A 27,256-nucleotide genomic window follows, 5' to 3' on the forward strand; every position below is an offset into this window, starting at 1 on the left:
AGTTTTCTAAAGGTGAAATTGATTATTGATTTACCTGTGTAGTAATGAGGCATTTGGGGCTGTATCACACAATTCATGAGTGCCTTATTTTCATCCAGGAGCCCCGTACAATAAATGGACTATAAATTGTCACTATTCAATAACTATCATTCTGCCTTGGTGGGATGAAGTAAAAATGAAATTTTTTTATGAATCTGTGTGCAAACCATTTTTTTTATTTGTTTTGTCATGGAATTGCCATTGTATATCTACAATATGTCATGTAAATGCAGTACTACGCCATAGTGATTTCTAATGTGAACCCTAAGCTCAGAGGGTGACAGACACATTTCTCTCAAGCAGCCCAAGGATATCGCCCTCTGATGACAAGGTACCTTGCAACATTGTCCAAGGCTCTCTAGTAGAGGAATTGGTACTTGAAGAGCATAAACCAAAAATGGTACTGTTGGGATTGAATCATTAGATTGTTCCTGAAAATGACTGTGATCCTCTCTTTTGTTTCATATTTTGTATGTTACTGACCCGCATAAGCATCCATTTTGTACAAGTGAATATAATGAAGATGATGATGATGATGTATAATCAAACCATACAGGTGCTAAATGAAGAAAGTCAATTGTTTCAAAGTAGCAGAATCATCTTGGGTGTCTTTGTTTAATTTCATTGTCACTTTAGTTTCTGTATTTGATAATAAATTTGTAATAGATTGAAATTACATCTATGTTTTTCTTTTGTCAAGTTTTTGTATAGATGGATATACAGCTCTGGATTTTTTTTTTACCAATGCACCTTTTTCTTTCCTTTCCAAAAAAGTTGAAAAGGAAAGTTTTGAGTGAGGAACATAAGCGTTCAATTTGCAGTGGTCTCTTAAGTTTAACCCTTCGGTTCCTCACTCAAAACCTTCATTTTAGACTTTCTGGAAAGGAAAGAAAAAGGTGCAGTGGTCCCTTATTTTTTCCAGAGCTGTAGATTTTAATGATAATGTACAAATGTTCTACCCAGTAGTCAGAATCAGAGTTTTATTGCCAAATAAGTTTCACAACAATCTATTTTTTTCAGATCCATTAATACAACAATTTTGTACAAAAGAAATAAAAACAAGTAATATTCAACTGAGCATAAAAGCAGACTGACCTTTAATACATTACTGGAAATATACAAAAATATGTAAGGTGCAAGAATTGTCCAGTTGAAGGTTGTGTGTATATGTGGGATGTGGTCATAGATTTGTCTAGTTGATTGTTGTGTTATGTGGGGAGCGGCTATAGTCAGTTTGGCTCTGGGAGCATGTTCAGGAGGCCTACTGCTGTGGGAAGGAAACTTGTGGCGAGAGGTTTTGGTCCTGATAGACCTCAGCCTTCTGCCAGAGGGGAGAGCACTGAATAGTCCATTTCTAGGGTGAGAGGGATCAGCCCCAATCATTTCCGCTCGCCTCCGTGTCCTGGAGGTCTGTAGGTTTTGTAGAGATGACAGATTGCAGCCAATCGTCCTCTTTGTAGAGCGGATGATGTGCTGCAGCCTGCCCTTGTCCTTGGCAGTGGGTGCAGTGTACCATACTGTGATGGAGGAGGTCAGGATGGACTCTATGATGGCAGTGTAGAAGTGCACCTTAGTCTCTGGCACGTTGAACTTTTTCAGCTGCTGCAGGAAGTACATTATCTGCTTTCTTAGTAAGTGAGGTGATGTTCAGCTCCCACTTTAAGACCTGGGTGATGATGGTGGGCTGGGGGGATGCAGCTGTTGGTGTACAGGGAAAAGAGTAGGGGGGACTGGGCACAGCCTTGAAGGGAGTCGGTGCTGATGGTCAGGGGGTCAGACTAGTGCTTCCCCTGCCTCCTGTTGGACAGGTAGGAACTCCCAGTTGAAATAGCTTGTCTTGGAGCAAAGTGGGAATTAAGGTGTTGAATGCAGAACCGTCCACAAACAGGATTCTGGCGTAGATTCCAGTGGAGTGCAGATCCTGGAGGATGAAGTGAAGAGCCATGTTCTCCGCGTCGTCCACAGACCCTTTGGCTCTGTAGGCAAACTGGGTTGATGATGGTCTTGAGGTGGGACAGCACAAGGCGCACATAACCCCAGAGGTCAGTGTGATGGGTCTGTAGTCATTTAGTCCTGGGATCCTTGGCTTCTTGAGGACTGGGATGATGATGGTGGACCTGAAACAGGCCAGGTTGCAGCATGTCCCCAGTGAGGTGTTGAAGATGTTCTTAAGCAGAAAGCTGATCTGCACAGTGCTTTAGGGTGGATGGGGAGACAATGTCAGGCCCTGGTGCTTTTCAGTGGTTCTGTCTCTTAAAGTCTGTTAACTTCCCCTGTTGACTAAGCCTGTTGACTTTTGGGACCCCAAAGTCCCAGAGTCAAGTGTCCATTTTCCTATGAGTCAGTCCAGATGGTTACCTCTCCTTCATAGAGCTCAGCTCCTCTGGCTGTGATGGTTGCCAGTAATACTCCAGCCTTGGACTGTCTGTTGTACATGACAGTCTGTCCCCCACCTATCCTTGGTTTTGGTGAAGCGGGAACTGTCAGTGTCCTGTCTGGCTCGCCACTCTTACTTAGCCCATCATTCCAGGGCTTGGTTTGGCCCTGTAATGATCTGGGCCACAGGTGTCATTGGACAAGGTGTATCAGGTCTATCAGTGATTTGGGATTCAGGTCTCCTGCTCTGTAGGAAACAAAGATGGAATCTTAACTTGAGAGGTGCATATTTAACTAACTCTATTAAACCCCAATCTTGTATCTGTTATTTCTAATATGCATGTCCGCCCCCCCCCCCCCACTAATATTTAAAATAAACTTATGAAGAGAGAATAACATGGCCTGTTTGTAACAACTAGGAATCAAGAACGAGGAATAAACAACAACTAGGAATAAAAAAGGCTAACACCGATTAAAATTAAGACTAATGTGTTTGCCTTAATTATTTGCCTTAATAATAGGAAGAATCTATGAATCTATTCAAAATGACTAAGACAATTTTAGTAAATATTTTACAATACAAAAACTATTTGAAAATAGGCCTACACAGTGGACTATTAATCGTATAGAAATAGAATTCATACTACGTCACAATATGAACGCAGGCATGTGTTCAAAAGAATTCGTCATAAATGCATTTGAATGCATTCAGAAATCATACATGCCAATTTACAAACTTTCATCATTCTGCCAATTAACTGCATATTGAAAGAGACTTACAATTTATTTCTGTAACAATACTATATTATATTTCTTTATATAATGTGTTATTAATGGCGTATAACGGGGGCTTTCGAGAAAACATGGGTTAGTTGTTTAGGCTTATACCTAATTAAATACCTAAACGTATCTACACGTTGAAATGAAAATGTGCTAGTCTTTGTCTAGCATTGCCGACTTGTCTCTGCGTGAAGATGAAACAATGCGCAGTGTTTTCTGTTATAGGTGATTCATTGCTCTGACGAGAACACCCCTAAGGATGAACTGGTCAAGAGTCAGCACCGTTGCGATTACCAGCAGGTATTGAAGATGTACAGTGAGAAATGTTGACCATCCAGCTTATGAACACAAAAAAATACTTTTTACATTGCCTGCTAATGGATTATCTAACATAATGGGCAGATGCTTTAAATGCTAGGATACCTCTCATCCCATGTATTCCACTACAGTATATCAGCTTTGGATTTAACACTAGCTTGATATATTTCAGAAAAGAAGCTGTCTGGTGTGTATCTTGAGTCCTTGGGCATCTGCTGCTATCCTCTCCCATGGGATCAGAAGGAGCATACAGAGGTGGCTTTCCCTTGTTATGACTATGGTTACCATTTTTCTCAATGAGAGGTAAGAGTAATGTCATGGCTGTATGCCTATTTCTATGTTACCTTTTCATTAACAACAGTGTAAAGGAACCTTTATCAACAGAAAGAGAAAGCCTTTAGCTGAACATATTTTAATGTACAGGGATGCCAGAATGGCCTTAGATAATGATTAGCTTTGTGTGTTGGGAAGGCTTCCAATGGACATCACCGATCCCAGAGCTGGTCCTGGTTCTGTCCTGGTTTTATATTTATGTTGTCTCATTCGTGTGTTGAGATGACTCTAAGAAACGCAGGCATGTTGCCCAACAGCATTTTCCACAACGGTTGGATAAAAGTGTCCATCTCAGACCAGCTCCCTCCATTGACCCTTGGTGAGTCCACCAAGCTGGAACAATCTGTACCACCATTGGCATGTCTTTTCCCTAGAGAAGCTGCCATGATGAGTGCTAAACCCCACCGTGCCCAACAGCTGAGAAAGAAAAGCCCATATCACAGACAGCGTCAGGCTTCCTCCACACTCTGCATGGTCCCAGAGATGCTCCTCATCCACATCCTTGGCAGATTTATTTATAATATCTACCCCCTGGAGGACTTCTCCCCATGGACAGAGGAGGTTATTGAAAACCGTGTGGAGGTGACGCACCAACTTTCCTTCCTGGTCCAGGAGGCCTTGGCCAAAACTACTAAGACTAAAGCCCTACAAAGAGCACTGAGGAAGCTCTCAGAGCTGAACCAGAACTATGGTCCACTGGAGCTCCAGCTGGGAGATCTGCTGTTCAGCAACTTTCTGAAGCAGTTCTCTTCACAGCGCCCCCTGTCACCCGAGGCCTTCCTGGACAATCACCAGCTTTGCTTGGAAGTGTCAGTTATGGTGAGCAGGGTGCTTCTCCAGCACTGGACTCCCAGGATTTCTTTCTCCCCTGTCTGTGAGGTGCAGGAAATCATCCCGAGACTGAAGCGTTGCTTGGGGGGTGTCATCCAACACTGGTCCTCAACAGACAACCTCCTAGTGGTAAGACCTGTGCAACTAAATCTCCCGGGACATTTGACGTATCTCACCAGAGGTCACCAGGGGGTCTGAAGCCTACTGTACACAGTCTAGAAACATCCACATGTATTTTTGTAGGAAACGCATTAATTCGTTAGTGACCACAGGTACTGTACCATCTACCTGATATATGAGGATCTGCACTCTGTGGGTACGTTTCCTAGAATGTACACACACATGTGCTTGGGTATGAAAATGTAAAAACTAACAGGGCATTTCAGAAAACAGCAGAAGAAAGGAGTAAAGAGTTTTTTCCGCAGAGCTTGGAAGTCATTCAAGCGATTCTCTACCACTGGCTGCCTGTTGTGAGGTATTGTCTCTCCCGTCTTTCTGTCATTTGGTTTTCAATGTGTCTGCCCTGTCTGTTCCCTTATATCCATGTTCCCTGAGTCCGGTCCATGTTTTCTGTATGTCTGTGTTGGTTTTCGGCTCTAGTTGTTTTATTTTAATGTTTAGTTCCATTGTCATTGGTCTTCATTGTTTTCACCTGCTCCTTGTTAGCCCCATCCTGTATGTCAGCTCTTGTGTTCAGTCTGTGTGGAAGCATTGTTTGCATGTACTGGTCACTATATCAATCAGCCTAACCAGTGTTAAATGGTTTGTTATGTCCTGCTCTGTGTCTATCTGCATTTCCTTTGTAAGTTTTGTCTTTGCTTCTTAGTCTGTGTTCCAGCCGTCCTGCTATTTGTCCTGCTGGCTCTTTTTTCATTGTCCTCTGGACTACATACCCTGCACACCGACCTGTCAACCCTGTCCACCAACCTGCCTCCCCTTTATACCCTGACAGCCGTGTTGGCTCAGTCTAGGCCAACCTCTCAGCAGAGGTCAGCACCGTCCACTCCTCCATGGAGACCTGCACTGCCCATGTCTCAGCAAAGGTCAGCACCATGGAAACCACCACGAAACCCAACGCCTTCTATACCTCCGCCGATGTCTGTACGGTTAGCGTTCACACCTATGACCCGGTCAACTCCGCCCAGTCTCCAGCCTGTTGCACTTCCCGGGACCTTGCCCAAGCTCAGTCTACTTGTTTGCTTCAGGCCCCTTCTGCTCGTTGTTCCCTCCGGGGATTTTGGGTCTTGTCCATGTGGTTGATGCGGTCTTCTGGTCCCTCTTGTTTCCCCTTCTATTCCCATTTTCGGTGCCACTCAGAGAGGGGTTACTGTGAGGTCTTGTCTCTCTTGTCCTGCCTTCTTGTTTTTCTTTGTCCTTCCCACCTGCCTTTTGGTCTCATCCTGCCTATTGTCGCTTCTGCTAGCCTGCCATAGTTTCGGGTTCTTTTCTGTTTTTGCCTCAATGTGTTTTGTGTTTTGGCCGTTTGTTTCCCAACCTTTTGTTTGATTGTTTGCCTACCTTGTTTGTGGGCTGCCTTCCTGTTTGCAAAACAAAAGAAGGGTAAAATGAAGAGAGAATAAAAATACAAAAACTGGAGCTCTGTGCCTGGTTCTCATTACTGCCGTGCTGGCGAATCATGACATGCTATTGCTGAAGACATTTGAATATTTCAATATACAGTGGGGAGAACAAGTATTTGATACACTGCCGATTTTGCAGGTTTTCCTACTTACAAAGCATGTAAAGGGTCTGTCATTTTTATCATAGGTACACTTCAACTGTAAGAGACGGAATCTAAAACAAAAATCCAGAAAATCACAATGTATGATTTTTAAGTAATTAATTAGCATTTTATTGCATGACATAAGTATTTGATCACCTACCAACCAGTAAGAATTCCGGCTCTCACAGACCTGTTAGTTTCTCTTTAAGAAGCCCTCCTGTTCTCCACTCATTACCTGTATTAACTGCACCTGTTTGAACACGTTACCTGTATAAAAGACACCTGTCCAAACACTCAATCAAACGGACTCCAACCTCTCCACAATGGCCAAGAGCTGAGTAAGGACATCAGGGATAAAATTGTAGACCTGCACAAGGCTGGGATGGGCTACAGGACAATAAGCAAGCAGCTTGGTGAGAAGGCAACATATGTTGGCGCAATTATTAGAAAATGGAAGTTCAAGATGACGGTCAATCTCCCTCGGTCTGGGGCTCCATGCAAGATCTCACCTCGTGGGGCATCAATGATCATGAGGAAGGTGAGGGATCAGCCCAGAACTACACGGCAGGACCTGGTCAATGACCTGAAGAGAGCTGGGACCACAGACTCCGAAAAAAACATTAGTAACACACTACGCCGTCATGGATTAAAATCCTGCAGCGCACGCAAGGGATTCCCCCTGCTCAAGCCAGCGCATGTCCAGGCCCGTCTGAAGTTTGCCAATGACCATCTGGATGATCCAGAGGAGGAATGGGAGAAGGTCATGTGGTCTGATGAGACAAAAATTGAGCTTTTTGGTCTAAACTCCACTCGCCGTGTTTGAAGGAAGAAGGATGAGTACAATCCCAAGAACACCATCCCAACCGTGAAGCATGGAGGTGGAAACATCCTTCTTTGGGGATGCTTTTCTGCCAAGGAGACAGGACAACTGCACCGTATTGAGGGGAGGATGGATGGGGCCATGTATTGTGAGATCTTGGCCAACAACCTCCTTCCCTCAGTAAGAGCATTGAAGATGGGTCGTGGCTGGGTCTTCCAGCATGACAACGACCAGAAACACACAGCCAGGGCAACTAAGGAGTGACTCCGTAAGAAGCATCTCAAGTCCTGGAGTGGCCTAGCCAGTCTCCAGACCTGAACCCAATAGAAAATCTTTGGAGGGAGCTGAAAGTCCGTACAGCCCTGAAATCTGAAGGATTGAAGAAGGCCTGTAAGGAGGAGTGGGCCAAAATCCCTGCAGTGTGTGCAAACCTGATCAAGAACTACAGGAAACACATGATCTCAGTAATTGGAAACAAAGGTTTCTGAACCAAATATTAAGTTCTGCTTTTCTGATGTATCAAATACTTATGTCATGCAATAGAATGCAAATTAATTACTTACAATATGATTTTCTGTATTTTTGTTGAAGAGTACCTGTGATAAAAATTACAGACTTCTACATGCTTTGTAAGAGGGAAAACCTGGAAAATCGGCAGTGTATCAAATACTTGTTCTCCCCACTGTAAATAATCTCAGGAGGTTTATGTTTTGATTACTCAACTCTAACTGACACATAGGAACAAGTGCATTGCACACATGCAGAGAGCTATTGAGGTGTAATGAAAATCATGATCTGCTACAGTATATAAGGTTCCACCAGGAGATACCCTATCTTGTCAGGTTCCTATATTAGACGTGTGCAATATTTTCATGCTTCTACATCAGATGTAACAGCATTTTAACAAACACTTGTTTGTGAAGTTATTACCAAATATTTCAATAAATACTGGAAAACCCATCAGACTTCTGTGTTCAGATGTCAACATGCAGAACATATTAACAATATGTGTAAACATTGTAACATTTCTTCTCCTGAAACATATTTAATTAAGAGCAAAGTTAAAGGAAAGTGAAAATGTAAATAAATGTATTGTTTTATGTCTTTCAGTAAGACTAGTTTGACATTTCCTTGGACAGACAGTTATTGCGTTAACTCAATGACTTTTGTCACCCCCACACCCCCACCGCAGAATCGCTGTCATGGGTACCAAAAAAGTTATTCACCTTAGTGGTGTACCTACTTCTACACAGCAGCTTTCCACAAGCATCACAGGTTTTGGAATGTGACGGGGTACAACCATCATGCTGGGATATGTAGAGGATAAAGCTGTCGTAGCCACAACAACACCGGAAAAAACTGAATTGAAAAATGCTACATATCAGGCAGCTGTAGGACACTTTTGAAGAGCTAGCTAACTAGCTGTGTTACACAGTCAGGTAATTTGTATTAATTATTTACGTGTATAATTATTTACGTGAACAAAGGGTTCAGGCAAGAAACAAATGTGGTTTAACCTGAAATACTTTACAGTAAACGCAAGCTCTCGGGTAAAAAAAAAAAGTATTTACGAGCGAAGGGGCAAACCCATAGTCTAGACTGTAGCTAGCTACACTAGAGGTGCAGTACACTCGTTCTAAGTTTTGCGGTTAGACAATTTTGGTATTTCATAGGATTTGAGTGCAAAGTATTCACATTTTGAATTGCACGTTTTACCATTTGACAGTTATGAGAGAATGTGAGAAAATGTGATGGAATTATATTTTTCAATGGTTTATGAATTAATTTTATCCAGGAGAATATTGAAGAAAATTGGAACGGAGCTGTGGACAGGCTACTCCTTGAAGGGCAAGATGCAAAATGTTGTCGCACGTAAGTAAATGCACATATGTACAGATTTATAATATAATAATTTGAAATTATTTTTTGTGGATAGTTTTTTGGGAATATCAACGAAACACTGCCAAAGGTATAGAGGCGTGAGTTCCTAGAGTGAGGGTACATCAACCTAGAGATGTGTTGCCTCAACCTTTTCTGTTTTTCAAAATAGTTGCCTATATTCTAGGGGTTTTCAAACTTTTCTTGTCCCTGGACCCCCCTTAGTTCTTAATACTGTGTAATGCCCCCTTCAGCATCAATGAAAGCGTGCAGTCTTTTGTAATAGTTATGCATGAGGCCCCAAATTCTTGCAGATTGTATAGCTGCCCATTCGTTTTTGTAAAATGCCTCCAGGACATCCAAAGTCTTTGGTCGTTTTCATGAACCGCACGTTTGAGATCTGCCCAGAGTGGCTCGATGATATTAAGGTCAGGAGACAGAATCTTCACCTTTTTCTGCTGAATTACTGAAACAACCACAACGTCTTTTCCCAGAGCAGCCTGTATGTCTCCTGAGGTTACCTGTGGGTTTTTCTTTGTATCCCGAACAATTCTTCTGGCAGTTTTGGATGAAATCTTTCTTGGTCTACCTTGGCTTGGTATCAAGCGATTCTGCTTCTTAATAATTGATTGAACAGCACTGACCGGCATTTGCAAAGCTTTGGATATCTTGTTATATCCTTTTCCATCTTTATAAAGTTCCATTACCTAGTTATGCAGGTCTTTTGACGTTTGTTTTCTGCTCCCCATGGCTCAGCCTGCTCAGTGCATCAATTTGAGAGTTAAACTCATTGACTATTTGTACACAGACACTAATTGCAATTTAAACAGCCACAGGTGTGGGAAATTAATCTTTAATTGGCATTTTCACCTGTGTGTGTCATCTTGTGTATCTGTAACAAGGACAAACATTGGAGGGTATGTAAACTTTTGATCAGGGCCATTTGGATGATTTCTATTATTATCCTGATTTAAAAAGGAGCCAAACAACTATGTGATAACAAATGGCTTCATATAATCACTGTCCTTAAATAAAATACAGTTTTTTTGCATGATCAGTCATATTTTCAAAATCAAAGGCAAAATGTAACCATTTCTGCCAGGATATGCAAACTTATGAGCACAACTGTAATTTACTGCTTAAATGAGTTATAGTTTTCTCACATTTTTAAATAAAATTTTGGTTGACAATTTTTGCTGATTGTTTATTTTACATCAATGGCAACACAGCGTTCTGTTTGCAAGTCACAAACACAATGAAAGTGAAATAAGATGACTCCATACCCCCTCCACACTTTTGCAGCTCAGTTCTGCATTTGGACATTTTGGTGTGTAGTATTGTGTTATTGCTATTTTTTTAATACTCTATTATTTGAATAGTTAGTACACTTTCAGTGGTCTGGGCTTTAACATTTGTTCTATACTTAGTGGTATTTGTTATTCAGGGAACTCAACTTATAAGAATGAGAAATTAATCTCTTTTTGGAAGAATGAGCCATTCGTCTCTTTTTGTAAAATAAATAAATCTTCAATCAACACATGCAGCTATAAAAACACAAGGCTTACAGACTGCAGCAGGTTGTCTTATACTTTTTAATTGAATAAACATCTTTGTATTAGATTATGATTTCTTTAACAGTGTATCTAAACAAGAGGGAAGCAGAACAGAGGGTACTTTGGGGTGAAAGGAAAATGGCCTCTGCACACATTCAATAGTCAAAGGTCAGAGCCAGCTCAGGCAATATACACCGATCAGCCATAACATTATGACTACCTGCCTAATATTGTGTAGGTCCCCCTTTGTGTGCTGTGGTATCTGGCACTAAGACGTTAGCAGCAGATCCTTTAAGTCCTGTAAGTTGCAAGGTGGGGCCTCCATGGAAAGTATTTGTTTGTCCAGGACATCCCACAGATGCTCAATTGGCTTGAGATCTGGGGAATTTGGAAGCCAATTCCACACCTTGAACTTGTTGTTTTGTTCCTCAAACCATTCCTGAATCATTTTTGCGTTGTGGGAGGGCGTATTATCCTGCTGAAAGAGGCCAATGCCATCAGGGAATATCGTTACCATGAAAGGGTGCACATGGTCTGCAACAATGCTTAGGTAGGTGGTACGTGTCAAAGTAACATCCACATGAATGGCGGGACCCAAGGTTTCCCAGCAGAACATTACCCAAAGCATCACACTGCCTCCACCGGCTTGCCTCCTTCCCATAGTGCATCCTGGGGCCATGTGTTCTTCAGGTAAGCGATGCACACGCACCCAACCATCCACGTGATGTAAAAGGATATGTGATTCATCAGACCAGGCCATCTTCTTCCATTGCTCTGTGGTCCAGTTCTGATGCTCACTTGTCCATTGTAGGCGCTTTCGGCAGGGGGCAGGTCTTTGGCTATGCAGCCCCATATGCAACAAATTGAGATGCACTGTGTTCTGACACCTTTCTATCAGTAACAGCATTAACTTTTTCAGCAGTTTGAGCTACAGTAGCTTGTCCATTGGATCGGACCACACAGGCCTGCCTTCGCTCCCCACATGCATCAATGAGCCTTTGCCGCCCATGACCCTGTCGCCAGTTCACCGTTTTTCCTTCCTTGGACCACTTTTGATAGATACTGACCACTGCAGACTGGGATCACCCCACAAGGGCTGCAGTTTTGGAAACGCGCTGACCCAGTCTTTCTAGCCATCACAATTTGGCCCTTGTCAAAGTCGCTCAGATCCTTACATTTGCCCATTTTTCCTGCTTCTAACACATCAACTTTGAGGACAGAATGTTCACTTGCTACCTAATATATCCCAACTGACAGGTGCCATGATAACTTGATAATCACTGACAGGTGAAGTGACTAACATTGATAATGTCATAATGTCAGGCCGCAGCCCGGGAAGGAAAGCCACATGGGCCAAACCCACAGCTCCAACTCTCAGGGCCCAGCCAAAGCACAAACTTGAACCCTATTGAAAATCTGTGGGCAGCCCAGAAGACTGCGGTTTACTGATATTCCCCATACAATCTGACATTACCTGAGAGGATCTCCAAGGAAGAATCTATATTTTCAATGAATTGGCACAAATTTCGAAAAACATGTTTTGGCTTTGCAGTTATTGTATGTAGATTGATTGTACTTTGCAATTTCACATTAATTCTGTAAAACAGAAAAATTGAATGTTCACATATATCACTGTGTACTGTAAGACTAGCTGTTAAACTTGAGTTTTGTACCAAGAGTTTTGAAACTACAACACCATGAATATGGCAAAAGAAAACAATAGACAAAACACTTCTGTGTCATTCATGATACTTTATTGAGAAATCTATTTGAAATAGATGTAATCAGACTACTGTTTTCAATGAAATGAGGTAGAGATCATAATAGTTTTTTATGGATCTAATGTCATGTGCTATGTGAATAAAAATAGTGTTAATGAGAGGACTACATCAACACCCTATATACAACACCCTATATATAGGGATCTCATCCCTGATGATGTGAGGGGTCAGTTTTGAGATGATTTACCAAAGTATGTGGTAATTTGGGATCATGTGAGTTTCACCATCAGGCACTGGTTTGTGACCCATTACAGGATGCTGTTGGAATTCCTCCCTCCCTTTTCCCCATTCCTCATCCCAGCTGAGGAGTTCTACTAGCATGGAGGTGGAAGGTCTACGATCACCAGCCACATACTCAGATGACCCAGCTGGCTGCTATGAATGCAGCATGATAAGATAAGACTTTCCAAGAGATTCTTTCCGCGCTGCGTTGCAAGGGAAGATAACTGTTGTGATGTGGTTGAGAATCTGTGTCCCGACAGACAGGATGTTTAGAAAGAACAAATCTCCATGTAGCAATGCACGTACAGTTCTGGCTAAGGGGTGTTTCCTATGTTTACCTTTCTATTTTCATATATGTGCTGTAAAATAGTCTGTAATTGTAAATATTCTATATCCCAATGTCATTGTACAGACCAACAGCAAAAACAGAAAATCAGATGCACATAACTGGTGTGCAGGTCCGGATGTCTAAATCAGAAATGTGCGAACGAATTTGCTTCAGGACAGGGGACTGTGAGGGGGACAGCGAGAGTGGAAGTGAGGAGAACAGTGAAAGTGGAAGTAAGGGGAATAGTGAGGGGGACAGTGAGAGTGGCAGTGAGGGGGACAGTGAGAGTGGCAGTGAGGGGGACAGTGAGAGTGGCAGTGAGGGGGACAGTGAGAGTGGCAGTGAGGGGGACAGTGAGAGTGGAAGTGAGAGGGACAGTGAGAGTGGAAGTGAGGGGGACAGTGAAAGTGGCAGTGAGGGGGACAGTGAGAGTGGAAGTGAGGGGGACAGTGAGAGTGGAAGTAAGGGGAATAGTGAGGGGGACAGTGAGAGTGGCAGTGAGGGGGACAGCGAGAGTGGCAGTGAGGCGGACAGTGAGGAGAACTGTAAGGGGGACAGTGAGAGTGGAAGTGAGGAGAACAGTGAGGGGGACAGTGAGAGTGGTATTAAGGGGGACAGTGAGAGTGGCAGTGAAGGGGACAGGGAGAGTGGCAGTGAGGGGGACAGTGAGAGTGACATTGAGTAGAACAGTGAGGGGGACAGGGAGAGTGGCAGTGAGGGGGACAGTGAGAGTGACATTGAGTAGAACAGTGAGGGGGACAGTAAGAGTGGCAGTGAGGAGAACAGTGAGGGGGACATTGAGAGTGGCAATGAGGAGAACAGTGAGGGGGACAGTGAGAGTGGAAGTGAGGAGAACAGTGAGAGTGGCGCTGAGGGGGACAGTCAGGGGGACAGCGAGATTGGCAGTGAGGAGGACAGCGAGAGTGGAAGTGAGGGGGACAGCGAGAGTGGCAATGTGGCGGACAGAAAGGAGAACAGTAAGGGTGACAGTGAGAGTGGAAGTGAGGGGGACAGTGAGAGTGGCAGTGAGGAGAACAGTGAGGGGGACAGCAAGAGTGGCAGTGAGGGGGACAGTGAGAGTGGCAGTGAAGGGGACAGGGAGAGTGGCAGTTAGAACAGTGAGGGGACAGTGAGGGGGACAGCGAGAGTGGAAGTGAGGAGAACAGTGAGGGGGACAGTGAGAGTGGAAGTGAGGAGAACAGTGAGGGGGACAGTGAGAGTGGAAGTGAGGAGAACAGTGAGGGGGACAGTGAGAGTGGTATTAAGGGGGACAGTGAGAGTGGCAGTGAAGGGGACATTGAGTAGAACAGTGAGGGGGACAGTAAGAGTGGCAGTAAGGAGAACAGTGAGGGGGACAGTGAGGAGAACAGTGAGAGTGTCAGTGAGGAGAACAATGAGGGGGACAGTGAGAGTGGCAGTGAGGAGAACAGTGAAGGGGGCAGTGAGAGTGGCAGTGTGTATGTGTGTGCGTATGTGTGCGCGTTTGTGTGTATGTGTGTGTGTGTGTGTGCTTGCATGTGTGCATGTGTGCCTGTGTGTGTGTATGTGTGTTCTTGTGTGCATGCATGTGTGCATGTGTGCGTTTGTGTGTGTGTGCTTGCATGTGTGCGTGTGTGTGTGTGCGCACATGTGTGTGTGTGCGCACGTGTGTGGCTGCTGTCCATTACTTTGACATACATGTCAGTTTACGCAGCCATTGAACAAATCTGTCAAAAAAACATAAGAGTCCAGTTACATGGGAGCTTTGGCAGTAATCCATCATATTTACCAGATCACCCTCTCATTACTAACAGAAATTATAAATATATTTGAATAGATACATGAATGTCCTCTATATTTTTATCTCAATTAGTCTTTGTGTCCTTACCTCTTCCTCAGACTGATTTTCTTTTTGATAGCCTGTTTTTCATTTTCCGCAACTGGCTCATTTGTCTCAGGCTAGAAATACAAGAGAAACACACAGAGTTAACGCAGAGCTGTAGCAGGTTGCAGTGGCAATCCACTCTGGGGTGAGGCAATACAAAACTGATTCAAGACCAGCGTCACCACAATCCATAGCAACCTGTCTATCCTTTATGTTTCTCACATGTTGGGAAACAGCAATTTCCCGAAGGCGCTTCCCGCCCTTCTGGCTGGTGTCGGTGATGGGAGGCAGAATGGTGACGCCCACAATGCCACAATATGGGTGTGGTTAGGATGAAGCAGAAGGCGGGGCATATCCTGTCTGGAGGTGGCCCTCACAGCGGGGAGCGTGGCCTGTAGAGGTTCCTCAGGGGGCGGGTACGCCAAGGTCTGGCCAGGCAGAAGAAAATCCACCTTCCCTGGGCTCTGTGCTGCCTGAAAGAACAAATAGCAGTGTTATAAACCAGTTTGTTTGAGTTTTGAATGCGGATTGGCTCAAAGCTGTGTGTGAGACTGCATATCACATGAATAAGGGCTCTATCTAGGCTCTATCATGCCTAAGAACCACCTAGGCTGTGGTACATTGGTTACATATCACATACACTAAAGGGGAATTGTTGTTTAATATAGAACCGCTATAACACTTTGGACATCAGGACAGTGTTATTGTACATCATTCCAACTCCATAATGATAATACATTTTAACAATTATACAACACATTAAAGCACCCATGTCAGTTTGCCGACTGAGGCAGGAAGGGTGTGGTTGGGATGAAGTTGGGCTGCCAAAAGGACCTGGAGAAAAACGGAATTAAACGTACTGAGGTGTTGAGACAGGGCATGTCTGATAAAGGCCACATCCACACAAACACATCTAGACACACATCTAGAAACACACTAACACATCTAGATACACACATCTAGACAAACCCTAACACGTCTAGACAGATCTCAAGACTTGTAAAAGGATGTAGACAGACGTGTGCACTCAGGAGCACTATATAATATACTGCCAAATCATTTAATTTCTATATCAATCAAATACCAAAAAACACATCATTAAGTCCAAAGATGGATCTATATGCTGTCTCAGTACCTCAAATGTACATAACCTATTTGAAATGTAGTTCAAATAATTCATCAATAAATAATTTTTAGAAGACTTTAAAGACGGATAACAATTTCAAATGAGGGTAGTCTTTTTGTTAACCTTGGAATGATAACACACTGAAAATCATCAATTCCTGTATGCTGATCAAACCATTCCTCAAGATCAAACTTAGAGATTGAGAGAGCTATCACTTCCAGGTAACACATGTCCTAAAACATTACACACAACTCTCAATGTGTCAGCACAACTGTCATTGAGAAAACATCTGTGCCATTTGTGCGAAGACAAACACTGAGCGTCTTCAGAACCCATCACTGGTAGAAATCTCCATAGATATTATAACAGAATAAGTACATAGACATGGAAGATGGTACAATTCTCTTACCTCAGGGTCACAGTCAAATGACTTGAGAGAGATGTCTTCAGCTGTTCTAGAAGAACAGATTGCTCCACGTGATCTCACCCAACTTGGTCTCGCCCAACGTGGTCTTGCCCCACGTGGTCTCTCTCTCACCTGAGGTACCTTCCCACATTGAGGACATAGACAGAGACATGTACTCAGGGTCACTGTAAAATATGGTGACATTGGTGAGGGTGTGGTTAGTGACCCTCCATTTGTATTGAACACATAACTAGAGGATGGTTTGGTTAAATGCAAAGATGGATATATGTGGTGTCTTAGTACCTGGCAGGTAGTATCTGGTGTATTCAGCTGTGAGAAAAAACAGAAAACATTCAGCACTCATGTGTTAATACTAATACATGGTGTATTTGAAATGTAGTTCAAATAATGTATTGATAAACTTTTGGGATTGAGAGAGCTATCGCTTCCAGTTCACACATCGTAAAACTTTACACACAACTCTCAATGTGTCAGCACAACTGTCATTGACAAAATATCTGTGCCATTTGTGTGAAGACAAACACTGTAAGCGTCTTCAGAACCCATCACTGGTAGAAATCTCCATAGATATTAGAACGGAATAAGTACAAAGACATGGAAGATGGTACAACTATCTTACCTCAGGGTCACAGTCAAATGAATTGAGAGAGATGTCTTCAGTTGTTCCAGAAGAATAGACTGCCCCACATGGTCTCTCTCTTACCTGAGGTACCTTCCCACATTGAGGACATAGACAGAGACATGTACTCAGGGTCATCGTAAAATATGGTGACATTGCTGAGGGTGTGGTTAGTGACCCTCCATTTGTATTGAACACATAACTAGAGGATGGTTTGGTTAAATGCAAAGATGGATATATGTGGTGTCTTAGTACCTGGCAGGTAGTATCTGGTGTATTCAGCTGTGAGAAAAAACAGAAAACATTCAGCACTCATGTGTTAATACTAATACATGGTGTATTTGAAATGTAGTTCAAATAATGTATTGATAAACTTTTGGGATTGAGAGAGCTATCGCTTCCAGTTCACACATCGTAAAACTTTACACACAACTCTCAATGTGTCAGCACAACTGTCATTGACAAAATATCTGTGCCATTTGTGTGAAGACAAACACTGTAAGCGTCTTCAGAACCCATCACTGGTAGAAATCTCCATAGATATTAGAACGGAATAAGTACAAAGACATGGAAGATGGTACAACTATCTTACCTCAGGGTCACAGTCAAATGAATTGAGAGAGATGTCTTCAGTTGTTCCAGAAGAATAGACTGCCCCACATGGTCTCTCTTACCTGAGGTACCTTCCCACATTGAGGACATAGACAGAGACATGTACTCAGGGTCATCGTAAAATATGGTGACATTGCTGAGGGTGTGGTTAGTGACCCTCCATTTGTATTGAACACATAACTAGAGGACGGTTTGGTTAAATGAAAAGATAGATATATGTGGTGTATTAGTACCTGGCAGGTAGTATCTGGTGTATTCAGCTGTGAGAAAAAAACATAAAACATTCAGCACTCATTTGCTAATAAATATACATGATGTATTTGAAATGTAGTTCAAATAATGTAGTGATAAAACATTAGGGATTGATTGTGATTACAGGTCCTACTTGAATCTTCTTCCAAGAAGCCTGTGAAGACAGATCATTTCAAATTAGGTTAGTTGTGGTTGCATGGTTAGCTACCTGTACTTACATTCATTGTGTTGATAATGATGACTGTTATGCTTTGTTTGCTTATCAAATGACATTCCATGCAATTTCACATTTGATTACATTTGGAGACTAATTCAAGTTTGATGCCTAGCAGACCAATTTAACATATCCTGAAATGTTGTGTTAGAGTGGTTACTACAAAAAGATACATGCCAACTGGAGACTCATCATTACAACCTATTCCTACTGTACCTGCCAATCCAACCTTGCCTAAATATCTCATTTCAGGACCTGAGAGAGCTACCACTACTGTTTTGTCTGACTATTATCAATAGCATTGGGCAGTGTTTCAAAACTCTTAATGCAAGAATCCAAACAGAACATACTTGTAAATTATTCATCTTGCATTTAAAACAACACATTTTTCATTCATTTGGTTTGTAAACATCTTTCACCACAAGATCAGTGACTCAACCACTATGTTTTTGGTGAAATAATAGTACATTTGTTAAGTCATCAAATCATAACATAGTGCAATTCTGTCAGTAAAGTAATTGTAACAATCAGTTAGTCCATCCCTAAGAATGTAAGACATGTTTCAAAATGACTCTTTGACGTTCTAAATTTAATCTGTTACAGTTTATTTCATTGTTTTTACATTAGGCAAAACTCAGAAATCAGAATTAGAAATAAGAGTTTTATTGCAAAGTAAGATTCATAACAAATTAGGAGTTTTTTTCTAAATAAAAACAAATAGGAACAGTAGATTAAGCATTAAAATATCCTAAAAATATCTAAGGTGCAAGAATTGTCCAGTTGAAGGCTGTGTGTGTATGTGGGGAGAGGTTATATATATTATCCAGTTGAGGGTTGTGTGTCTATGTGGGGAGGGGTTATATATATTTTCCAGTTGAAGGTTGTGTGTGTATGTGGGGAGGGGTTATATATATTTTCCAGTTGAAGGTTGTGTGTGTATGTGGGAGGGGTTATATATATATATTATCCAGTTGAGGGTTGTGTGTGTATGTGGGGAGGGGTTATATATATTATCCAGTTGAGGGTTGTGTGTGTATGTGGGGAGGGGTTATATATATTATCCAGTTGAAGGTTGTGTGTGTATGTGGGAGGGGTTATATATATATATTATCCAGTTGAGGGTTGTGTGTGTGTATGTGGGGAGGGGTTATATATATTATCCAGTTGAGGGTTGTGTGTATGTGGGAGGGGTTATATATATTATCCAGTTGAAGGTTGTGTGTGTATGTGGGGAGGGGTTATTTATATTATCCAGTTGAAGGTTGTGTGTCTATGTGGGGAGGGGTTATATATATTATCCAGTTGAGGGTTGTGTGTATGTGGGAGGGGTTATATATATTATCCAGTTGAAGGTTGTGTGTGTATGTGGGGAGGGGTTATATATATTATCCAGTTGAGGGTTGTGTGTCTATGTGGGGAGGGGTTATATATATTATCCAGTTGAGGGTTGTGTGTATGTGGGAGGGGTTATATATATTATCCAGTTGAAGGTTGTGTGTGTATGTGGGGAGGGGTTATATATATTATCCAGTTGAGGGTTGTGTGTCTATGTGGGGAGGGGTTATATATATTATCCAGTTGAGGGTTGTGTGTGTATGTCGGGAGGGGTTATATATATTATCCAGTTGAGGGTTGTGTGTGTATGTGGGGAGGGGTTATATATATTATCCAGTTGAGGGTTGTGTGTGTATGTGGGGAGGGGTTATATATATTTTCCAGTTGAAGGTTGTGTGTGTATGTGGGAGGGGTTATATATATTATCCAGTTGAGGGTTGTGTGTGTATGTGGGGAGTGGGCTGTAGTCTGTTTGGCTCCGGGAACATGTCCATGAGGCCCACTGTGTAGGAAAGAAACTGTTCTTGTGGCGAGAGGTTATGGTCCTGATAGACTTCTAAACCTATTGAATGTAACTACCCCATATATTCGTAAAGCACTTCAAGCGGGTTGGATTGACAAGTCTATTAGCCAAGTAGATTCTCCTTTCAATGGTATGCATATTTCCTAGGCGGGGGAGAGCCTGTATATGGATCCTCATTTCACAATACTAACCAATGGCAATCAAGTCCTGTTCATGACAGTATTGTATTACATAGGCAATGCAGTGGTCTTTCATGGCTCACACTGCCAACAACAAGGTTGTGGGTTTGAATCCCAGTGAGGTCCCATATACAAAGCTATGGCCTGAGGGTGGCGCTTTTGGACTCTACTTGGTACGTAGCCTAATCAGTGCTGCCAGTGGGGGAGGTTTCCTGTCCAATTGGGTTATTTTAAATGATAGTGAGCGGGCAGAAATAATGGGCCTATTTTCAGTTGTATAGTAAAAATAGCATTAGTGGAGTCCCTGGTTGATAGTCGGTATACTGTCAACGAAATATGGCAACCCTTAGCTTATTTTGAGCCATTGGCCCTCATTTATGAAACATGCGTACGATCAAATTTGATCTTAAAAAGATTGTACGATAATTTCACAGACGGAGCTGATATTCATTAATATCTTGGTCGTATCCTTACGACCAGACTGACGTCTGCTCGGGGACCGTGTAAACCAACGTGAAAAAACAAGATCAATCAAATGTATTTATAAAGCCCTTTTTACATCAGCAGTTGTCACAAAGTGCTTTTACAAAACACCCAGCCTGAAACCCCAAGGAGCAAACGACAACAATGTTGAAGCACAGTGGCTTGATTCATCCTTGATTCGCAATAATTATCATGAAAAACAACAATCGTAGCAGCCTCATAACAACAACCACAATTATAATGATAATAATAGGTAATGTAAGTTGTCGAGGAATATATCATATTATAATAGGTAGGCCTAATATACAATTAGATGACGATTAATATAACACATACAAAGGTACAACAATAGTGAATATTGCATCAATATCGTAGGCTATAATTGTATTATTTATTTCACTTTTATGCATTTTCACTTATTTCTGTTGTTCATGTAAGGTTTGAAATGCCTTTGTGTATGGAATGCGCTAAACAAATAAACTCGCTTTTCCTAAGTCAATCAGGCCATATCGATACTTGGAGATAATAAATGGTTGTTAATTTCGGTGGCTGGCATTTTCATCAGCTAACAGGTCTTATATTAACTAGTGAGAGGATAAGTAAACCAATGGTTCTGGGTCGAGCATTTACCCTAATGAGCTTTCCGTAACTGCGCTGATTTTGTCTTGGAGAATGACGAATGGTTAATTATCCGTTTCAGGCTATAATTTATGTTTAAATATGTCAATTCATAGGTTGCTGATCGACACACCTGCATAAATTACGGGTGTGTCACATGTAAATAAGGACAGGTGCAGCGCGTTCTGGCGTTCACGGCTTTATCACATTTTATCAATCTGCGATGACATCTACACTATACATATCTACAATCCTAATTTTACAGAATATAACGTTCATGTTTTTACAGTGGTGTTCTGTTTTTTCAAATTATATACAAAACTCTGTAAAATTGCGGACATTATCTGTAGATTAACAATCCAACTCTTATTTTAAGTAATATGTCAATATGACAGAGTACATATATTCCATATTTTTCTACAGAACAATTACTATACAACTTATACAGTATTTTACTGTTGACTGTTGACTGACATGCATGTAAAATGACAGTAAATATCGGTAATTAAATATGTAGCACATTATACAAAGGTTTATGTCAATTTAACAATTTACATTGTCATTTTAAGGTAAATCTTATTAGTTTTATATTTATGTGTAGCCTACTTATATGTTCAAACTCTGTAATTCTAGGTACAAATTTAGCAAACTCTTTTAATTACATCAAACTTAATGTATAGTTGTCTAGCCAATTGGGGGGGAAAAAAAGAGTAAAGAATATTAATTATACTTTAGATATTTTTGTTAAGTCAACTTTTTTTAATGTAGCGCTTTAAACACAACACAGTGTATTCAAAGTGCTTTACAGAGAAAATGGTAAACCGAGATGAGAAAAGCACATCGTTACACATGCACTCATATGGCATACTAACAACTTAAGTATTTGTCATTATGTTATATGACTAGAATGTGAATGTGTTATGTATATAGTAATCTCATGTTTATATCAGTGCCCTGAGGAAGAGTGTTTGAGAGAGAAATACAGTGAGGCAAGTCACACTGAGGCATACTGACACTATTGAAACTAGAAAAAGCAGTACATGGAGAAAAGGTTTTGAGAGTACAGGAACGTATCCCAGTATGCACTGGGTGGAAAGCAGCATCATGGAGCTAACACACTCAATTCATCAAAATGTGCATGTCTTGATATTATGGAAATCAGAGTCCCTGGAAGAAACACAAGGAGAACATGCAAGCAACACCCAGAAAGGTCCTTCTTGCTGTGCGGTGACAGTGCTAATCTTAGCCATCATGCCACTGCAAGCACTAATACATGGGCCACTGAAATACCACATTACTATAGTGTTGAAATGAATGATTATGCATGCATTTTCAAACTTGACAGTGGCTGTTGAATTGACCATGCTGGTCAGCCAGGCCAGGGTTCATGGCGGAACTCTGGAGCTCTGGCTTAGAGCCAATCCATACAAATGTTGTCTTTGCTTACATCACTAACTAAAATCCATTTAAGACTGTCACTGTCTACATTGAGATGTTCCACATTTAAATTTACATTGTCCCTTATCAGGGATGGCTAATGGCCTAACCACTGCGGTCAGCACCTTGGACCTGGTTGGCCCGGAGCTATGCAGAACAATAAAAACGTATTGGGGGGAAATGGCTTTCCAATGGACTGACTCACTCCATGCAGTTAAATAAAAGTCTGAAGACAAATGTTGTAACTTGGATGGAATTATGGCAATGTTGAAAATGAGTGTTGCTGTGGGCAGAGGCTTAACCCTAAACTAACAGGTGGGGAAAAACTGCAACACAGTTGGCATTTTGGCCTAAGAGTGGTTCTAAAGGAAACGTCAAGTGTTTGTTAAAATGCATTCCACACTGCACATGCATGAATGTAACTGTAGTGTCACCGAGATGTCAATCCAGCCTTTGCTTTTCATGTAGGCCTACATACAGTATGTCATATGGATACATATGCAGTGTTTGATCAGTAGCTGTTTTGTTGCAGTGGTGGCTGTAAGGAGATTTGAAGACCCAGTATAACCGTCATCCAGTATATATATAATATATGCATAGTGTGTGTGTGTGCGCCTATTGGTATTAACAAAACGTTTACATTTTTATTCATACACCACAATGAAAACCACTACAACTAAAACATGCCATTCTTTTCTTTCTTTTAAAACAAGTAATCTTTTTCTATAGTTATAATAACGATGTAAATATTTATATTGGTTTTCTCACCGTTTTACTTTGAGCATGATTGATTCATCTGACTGTCATCCAGGAATCTGGCCAATGACAACTGTGTGCGCCTCTCACCGGTCAAGCTTGAAAATACGTCTGTTTGAGTGGATATGCTGCTGCTGGGCTATTCGGTCAGTGCACTAGACTTACACAACACAATTCATGGTAAGTGAATCAGATTTAATGGTGTAGATTCATTAGAGATTCACATGAACACAGTTTTCTAACTGCTGTTGTCATCATGTTAATGACCGATTCAATGTGATTGTCTATCTGTATCTAGCTTGGCCAGGCTAGCCTAGCTTGAGTGGGAAAAACGTGGCTAGCTGATGAATAGTAACTGTCATACTTTTCTTAAGTCGGTCACTCTGCCAGTAATAACTCCGTGTTTTATGGAAGCTTAAATAAAAAAAAAATACTTTCACCCTTAAACTGCCTGTAGAAAAAAAGGTTGCTGCTGTAGCTACTAGCTAGTCAATTCACTCATTTATCTTAGCTAGGCTATCTAGCTAACATAAATATCTAGTGAGCTTTCAAGGGAGTTAACTAGCTGGTTGGCTTAATATTTTGTTGTAGTACATGCATGTTCTAATTACATATATTATCATTTTGAATTATAGCTGTAGTTTTGATTTTCTCTACTCCATGGATATTATACTATTGGATGTTGGTTATGGATGTGTAAGCATCTTCAAGTTTATGGAAAGCGTAGCAGTTTGCTTGCTAACGTTATTATGGAAGACAAGTTGCCATTATGAAACGACAGGGATAGAGACATATTCACAGCTTCTGTACATAAAGATGCCAACATTTGGTGGTTAATAGTGAGTGGGTATCATAGTTACATTTTCTTCCTGCAGGACCAATTGCCACTGCCTATCCCACCCTAGTTAGCTTGATCAGCTTGGTCAGATATGAACTATTTTACATCAACACCCTTCTTTCCATCCAAAATGTGAACCAAGCAATACACCTGTTATAAGTTGTATGCAAGTTTCCATGTACTTAAATACAGAATATATACATTAACTGATACTTAGTCTAATTACAGAGACATGCTCATCAAGGCAAGGTGATGATTGTCAGAGGGGAAAGTAAGTACAAAAACCATACTCAGAGGATGAATGTGATCATGAAGGAGACATCTTTAAGAAAAAAATGTTTTGTGTTTGTGTTTTTCCCTCTTGATCCTGTTGTTTTGGGAATGAGAAGTCTCCTGCCACAAGATCTTCAAATGAGAAGTCTCCTGCCACAAGATCTTCAAATGAGAAGTCTCCTGCCACAAGATCTTCAAAGGCAGTGAGTATTCAGGTCATCCTGACATAAAGATAGTGAATGGATGCCATGTACACTAGTGGCCATATTATTGCCAGTTCGTCCTTACATTTTTTTTGTTTTCTCAAGAATTGACAATAACCTTTTTGTGGGAGGAAACGTGATAACAGAGGCAGAACATGCAAACTCTCCAATCTGGCTCAAACCCTTCAGACAATATTTTACTCATCTGTGCTGTTCTTGAGATATTAGGATTTGTTCAGGATAGACAAACAGTTCACAGGCTACACAATTCCCTCATCTTTTCAATTGATGAAAAAGTTATCATCACCTGTATTGATAGTTATTGTATAAATGCCATTCACGAAGGGCTAATAAGCTGCTAAAATAGTCAGTGGCAAAAGCCATACAGTTCATGGATGCCATTTGTGGTGGAGGTAAAGTTAATAAGAGGCATTAGTCAGTTTAACACAACGCCTAATGGTGTCTAGTGAAATATTACTGGCTAATAAGCTTTTAAAACGGCCAGTGGCAAAAGTCATACATTTCATAAATTCTGTTTGTGGTGGAGGTGAACTTAATAAAATGCGTTACTCAGTTTAACACAATGCTAACTGGAGTCTAGAAACATATTGAAACTCGGCATGATGTTCATGATCTACAGTAAGGTCTAAATGCTATACAAACTCTCGGCAGATGTGTAACTCCGTGGTGTAGTGGTTGAAGACACGGTCTCGTATGTAGGAACATACACAGGTTTTAATCCAGGGAGAGCATCAACGATCATCACTTTTAATTGCGGCTGGCTGAACTTGGCTTGCCTGCTTTCTTTTACCTTGATATGATACATCTGTGATGATTGTGAATCCACGTCTTCCTTCTTTTGGTGATTCACATTTTTCTGGTGGGAGTGCTGACATGCATTACGTTTATTTGAAGACTTGGTAAAGTATGAAATCCTACTTTTTAAGGACTTTTCAGTGAATCTTAGTGTGTCCTTATTTTTTTTTCCCCTAGTTACACCAGGGATGGATCCAGCTGATTACTGGCAATTTGGAGGATTGTTCTTTATCTGCTACATTGCACTGTCACTTCTGGTACAGATTAATTGACCTTGTTATGTTTTGATTTTACTTTATTTGTAATTAAGTCTCCAATTGCACTTTAATTGACACAGTGAAACTCTTGTAGATGTATCCATTTCCTATGATTTTTCTGTATGTTTTCAGTTGAGGATATTTCACAGTAATCTTAAAGCTTATATTTTATGAGAATTTTAAGAAACTTCTACTGTTAACCAGTACAGTTGTTTAAATATTCAATTAATTTAAGGTTTTTACTGAAATTCTACAAAACCGGATTCATTATTGTATTTTCTATGTACATTAATTGACATATTTAAAGATTAAATCTAAACACAATCAATGCACGTTAAAGTTTGAGATGATTTTAAATTTTGTCTTCAAATTATTTTAAAATCTTGAGCATGAGTTAACACTTTATTGAAAGTGTTTGCTTGTAATAATTTAGGAACAATCTGCAGAAATACGTTTTTTTCATCAGAACCTTTTATGAAAATGTCTTGTGCAATAAATATGTACAAATAAATGCACTGCAGGGAGTAAGCAATATATATTACACCATTCAGAGGTCTTTTGTCTTTTCTTCCAGTGACAGTAGTTTTTCACATTTCCTGTGGCCATGCGAGGCCTATTCCTTTCTTTTCATGTTCTATGTCCATCGATGTTGTCAAGTGACAGAATTCTACGTATAAAGACAAAACTGTGTACCTACACGCATTCTCTTGTCCTTTCCAAACATTATCTTTTGACTTGCTCATACTCTCAACATCCTTTAATCCTTCTTCCCAAAACCACATATTCCTGTAGAGTGAAACACGTCTCCATGCAAGGCCTGTACATCCACAAGAAAATTACTGGTGAGACAGGTGAGATTTATCAAACAATTTCTGTATTATACAGTATACCAGCACTTAACACAAAGTTGTGCAAAAGAAGTAAAAGCAAAACAGGTATTGAACATTGTCATGTCATGTCATCTTCTTCCGCTTATCCGGGGCCGGGTCGCGGGGGCAACAGTCTAAGCAGGGATGCCCAGACTTCCCTCTCCCCAGACACTTCCTCCAGCTCTTCCGGGGGGACACCGAGGCGTTCCCAGGCCAGCCGGGAGACATAGTCCCTCCAGCGTGTCCTAGGTCTTCCCCGGGGTCTCCTGCCGGTGGGACGGGACCGGAACACCTTCCCAGGAAGGCATTCCGGAGGCATCCGAAAAAGATGCCCAAGCCACCTCAGCTGACCCCTCTCGATGTGGAGGAGCAGCGGCTCTACTCTGAGCTCCTCCCGGGTGACCGAGCTTCTCACCCTATCTCTAAGGGATCGCCCGGCCACCCTGCGGAGAAAGCTCATTTCGGCCGCCTGTATCCGGGATCTTGTCCTTTCGGTCATGACCCAAAGCTCATGACCATAGGTGAGAGTAGGAACGTAGATTGACTGGTAAATCGAGAGCTTCGCCTTGCGGC

The 27,256-nt window shown here is 41.4% G+C and overlaps 1 long non-coding RNA gene across 1 annotated transcript; it reads left to right on the forward strand.

The window, feature by feature from the left end:
* Window positions 1–14,580: 14,580 nt before the first annotated feature.
* Window positions 14,581–25,955, forward strand: LOC117593916. The gene is made up of 5 exons (XR_004575371.1): window positions 14,581–18,063; window positions 23,483–23,607; window positions 24,494–24,536; window positions 24,655–24,741; window positions 25,735–25,955. It is a non-coding gene; the product is annotated as an uncharacterized LOC117593916 (long non-coding RNA).
* Window positions 25,956–27,256: the final 1,301 nt, after the last annotated feature.

This window comes from Esox lucius, chromosome 24 (genome assembly GCF_011004845.1).
Source record: "Esox lucius isolate fEsoLuc1 chromosome 24, fEsoLuc1.pri, whole genome shotgun sequence".
Classification (NCBI taxonomy): Eukaryota; Metazoa; Chordata; class Actinopteri; order Esociformes; family Esocidae; genus Esox; species Esox lucius.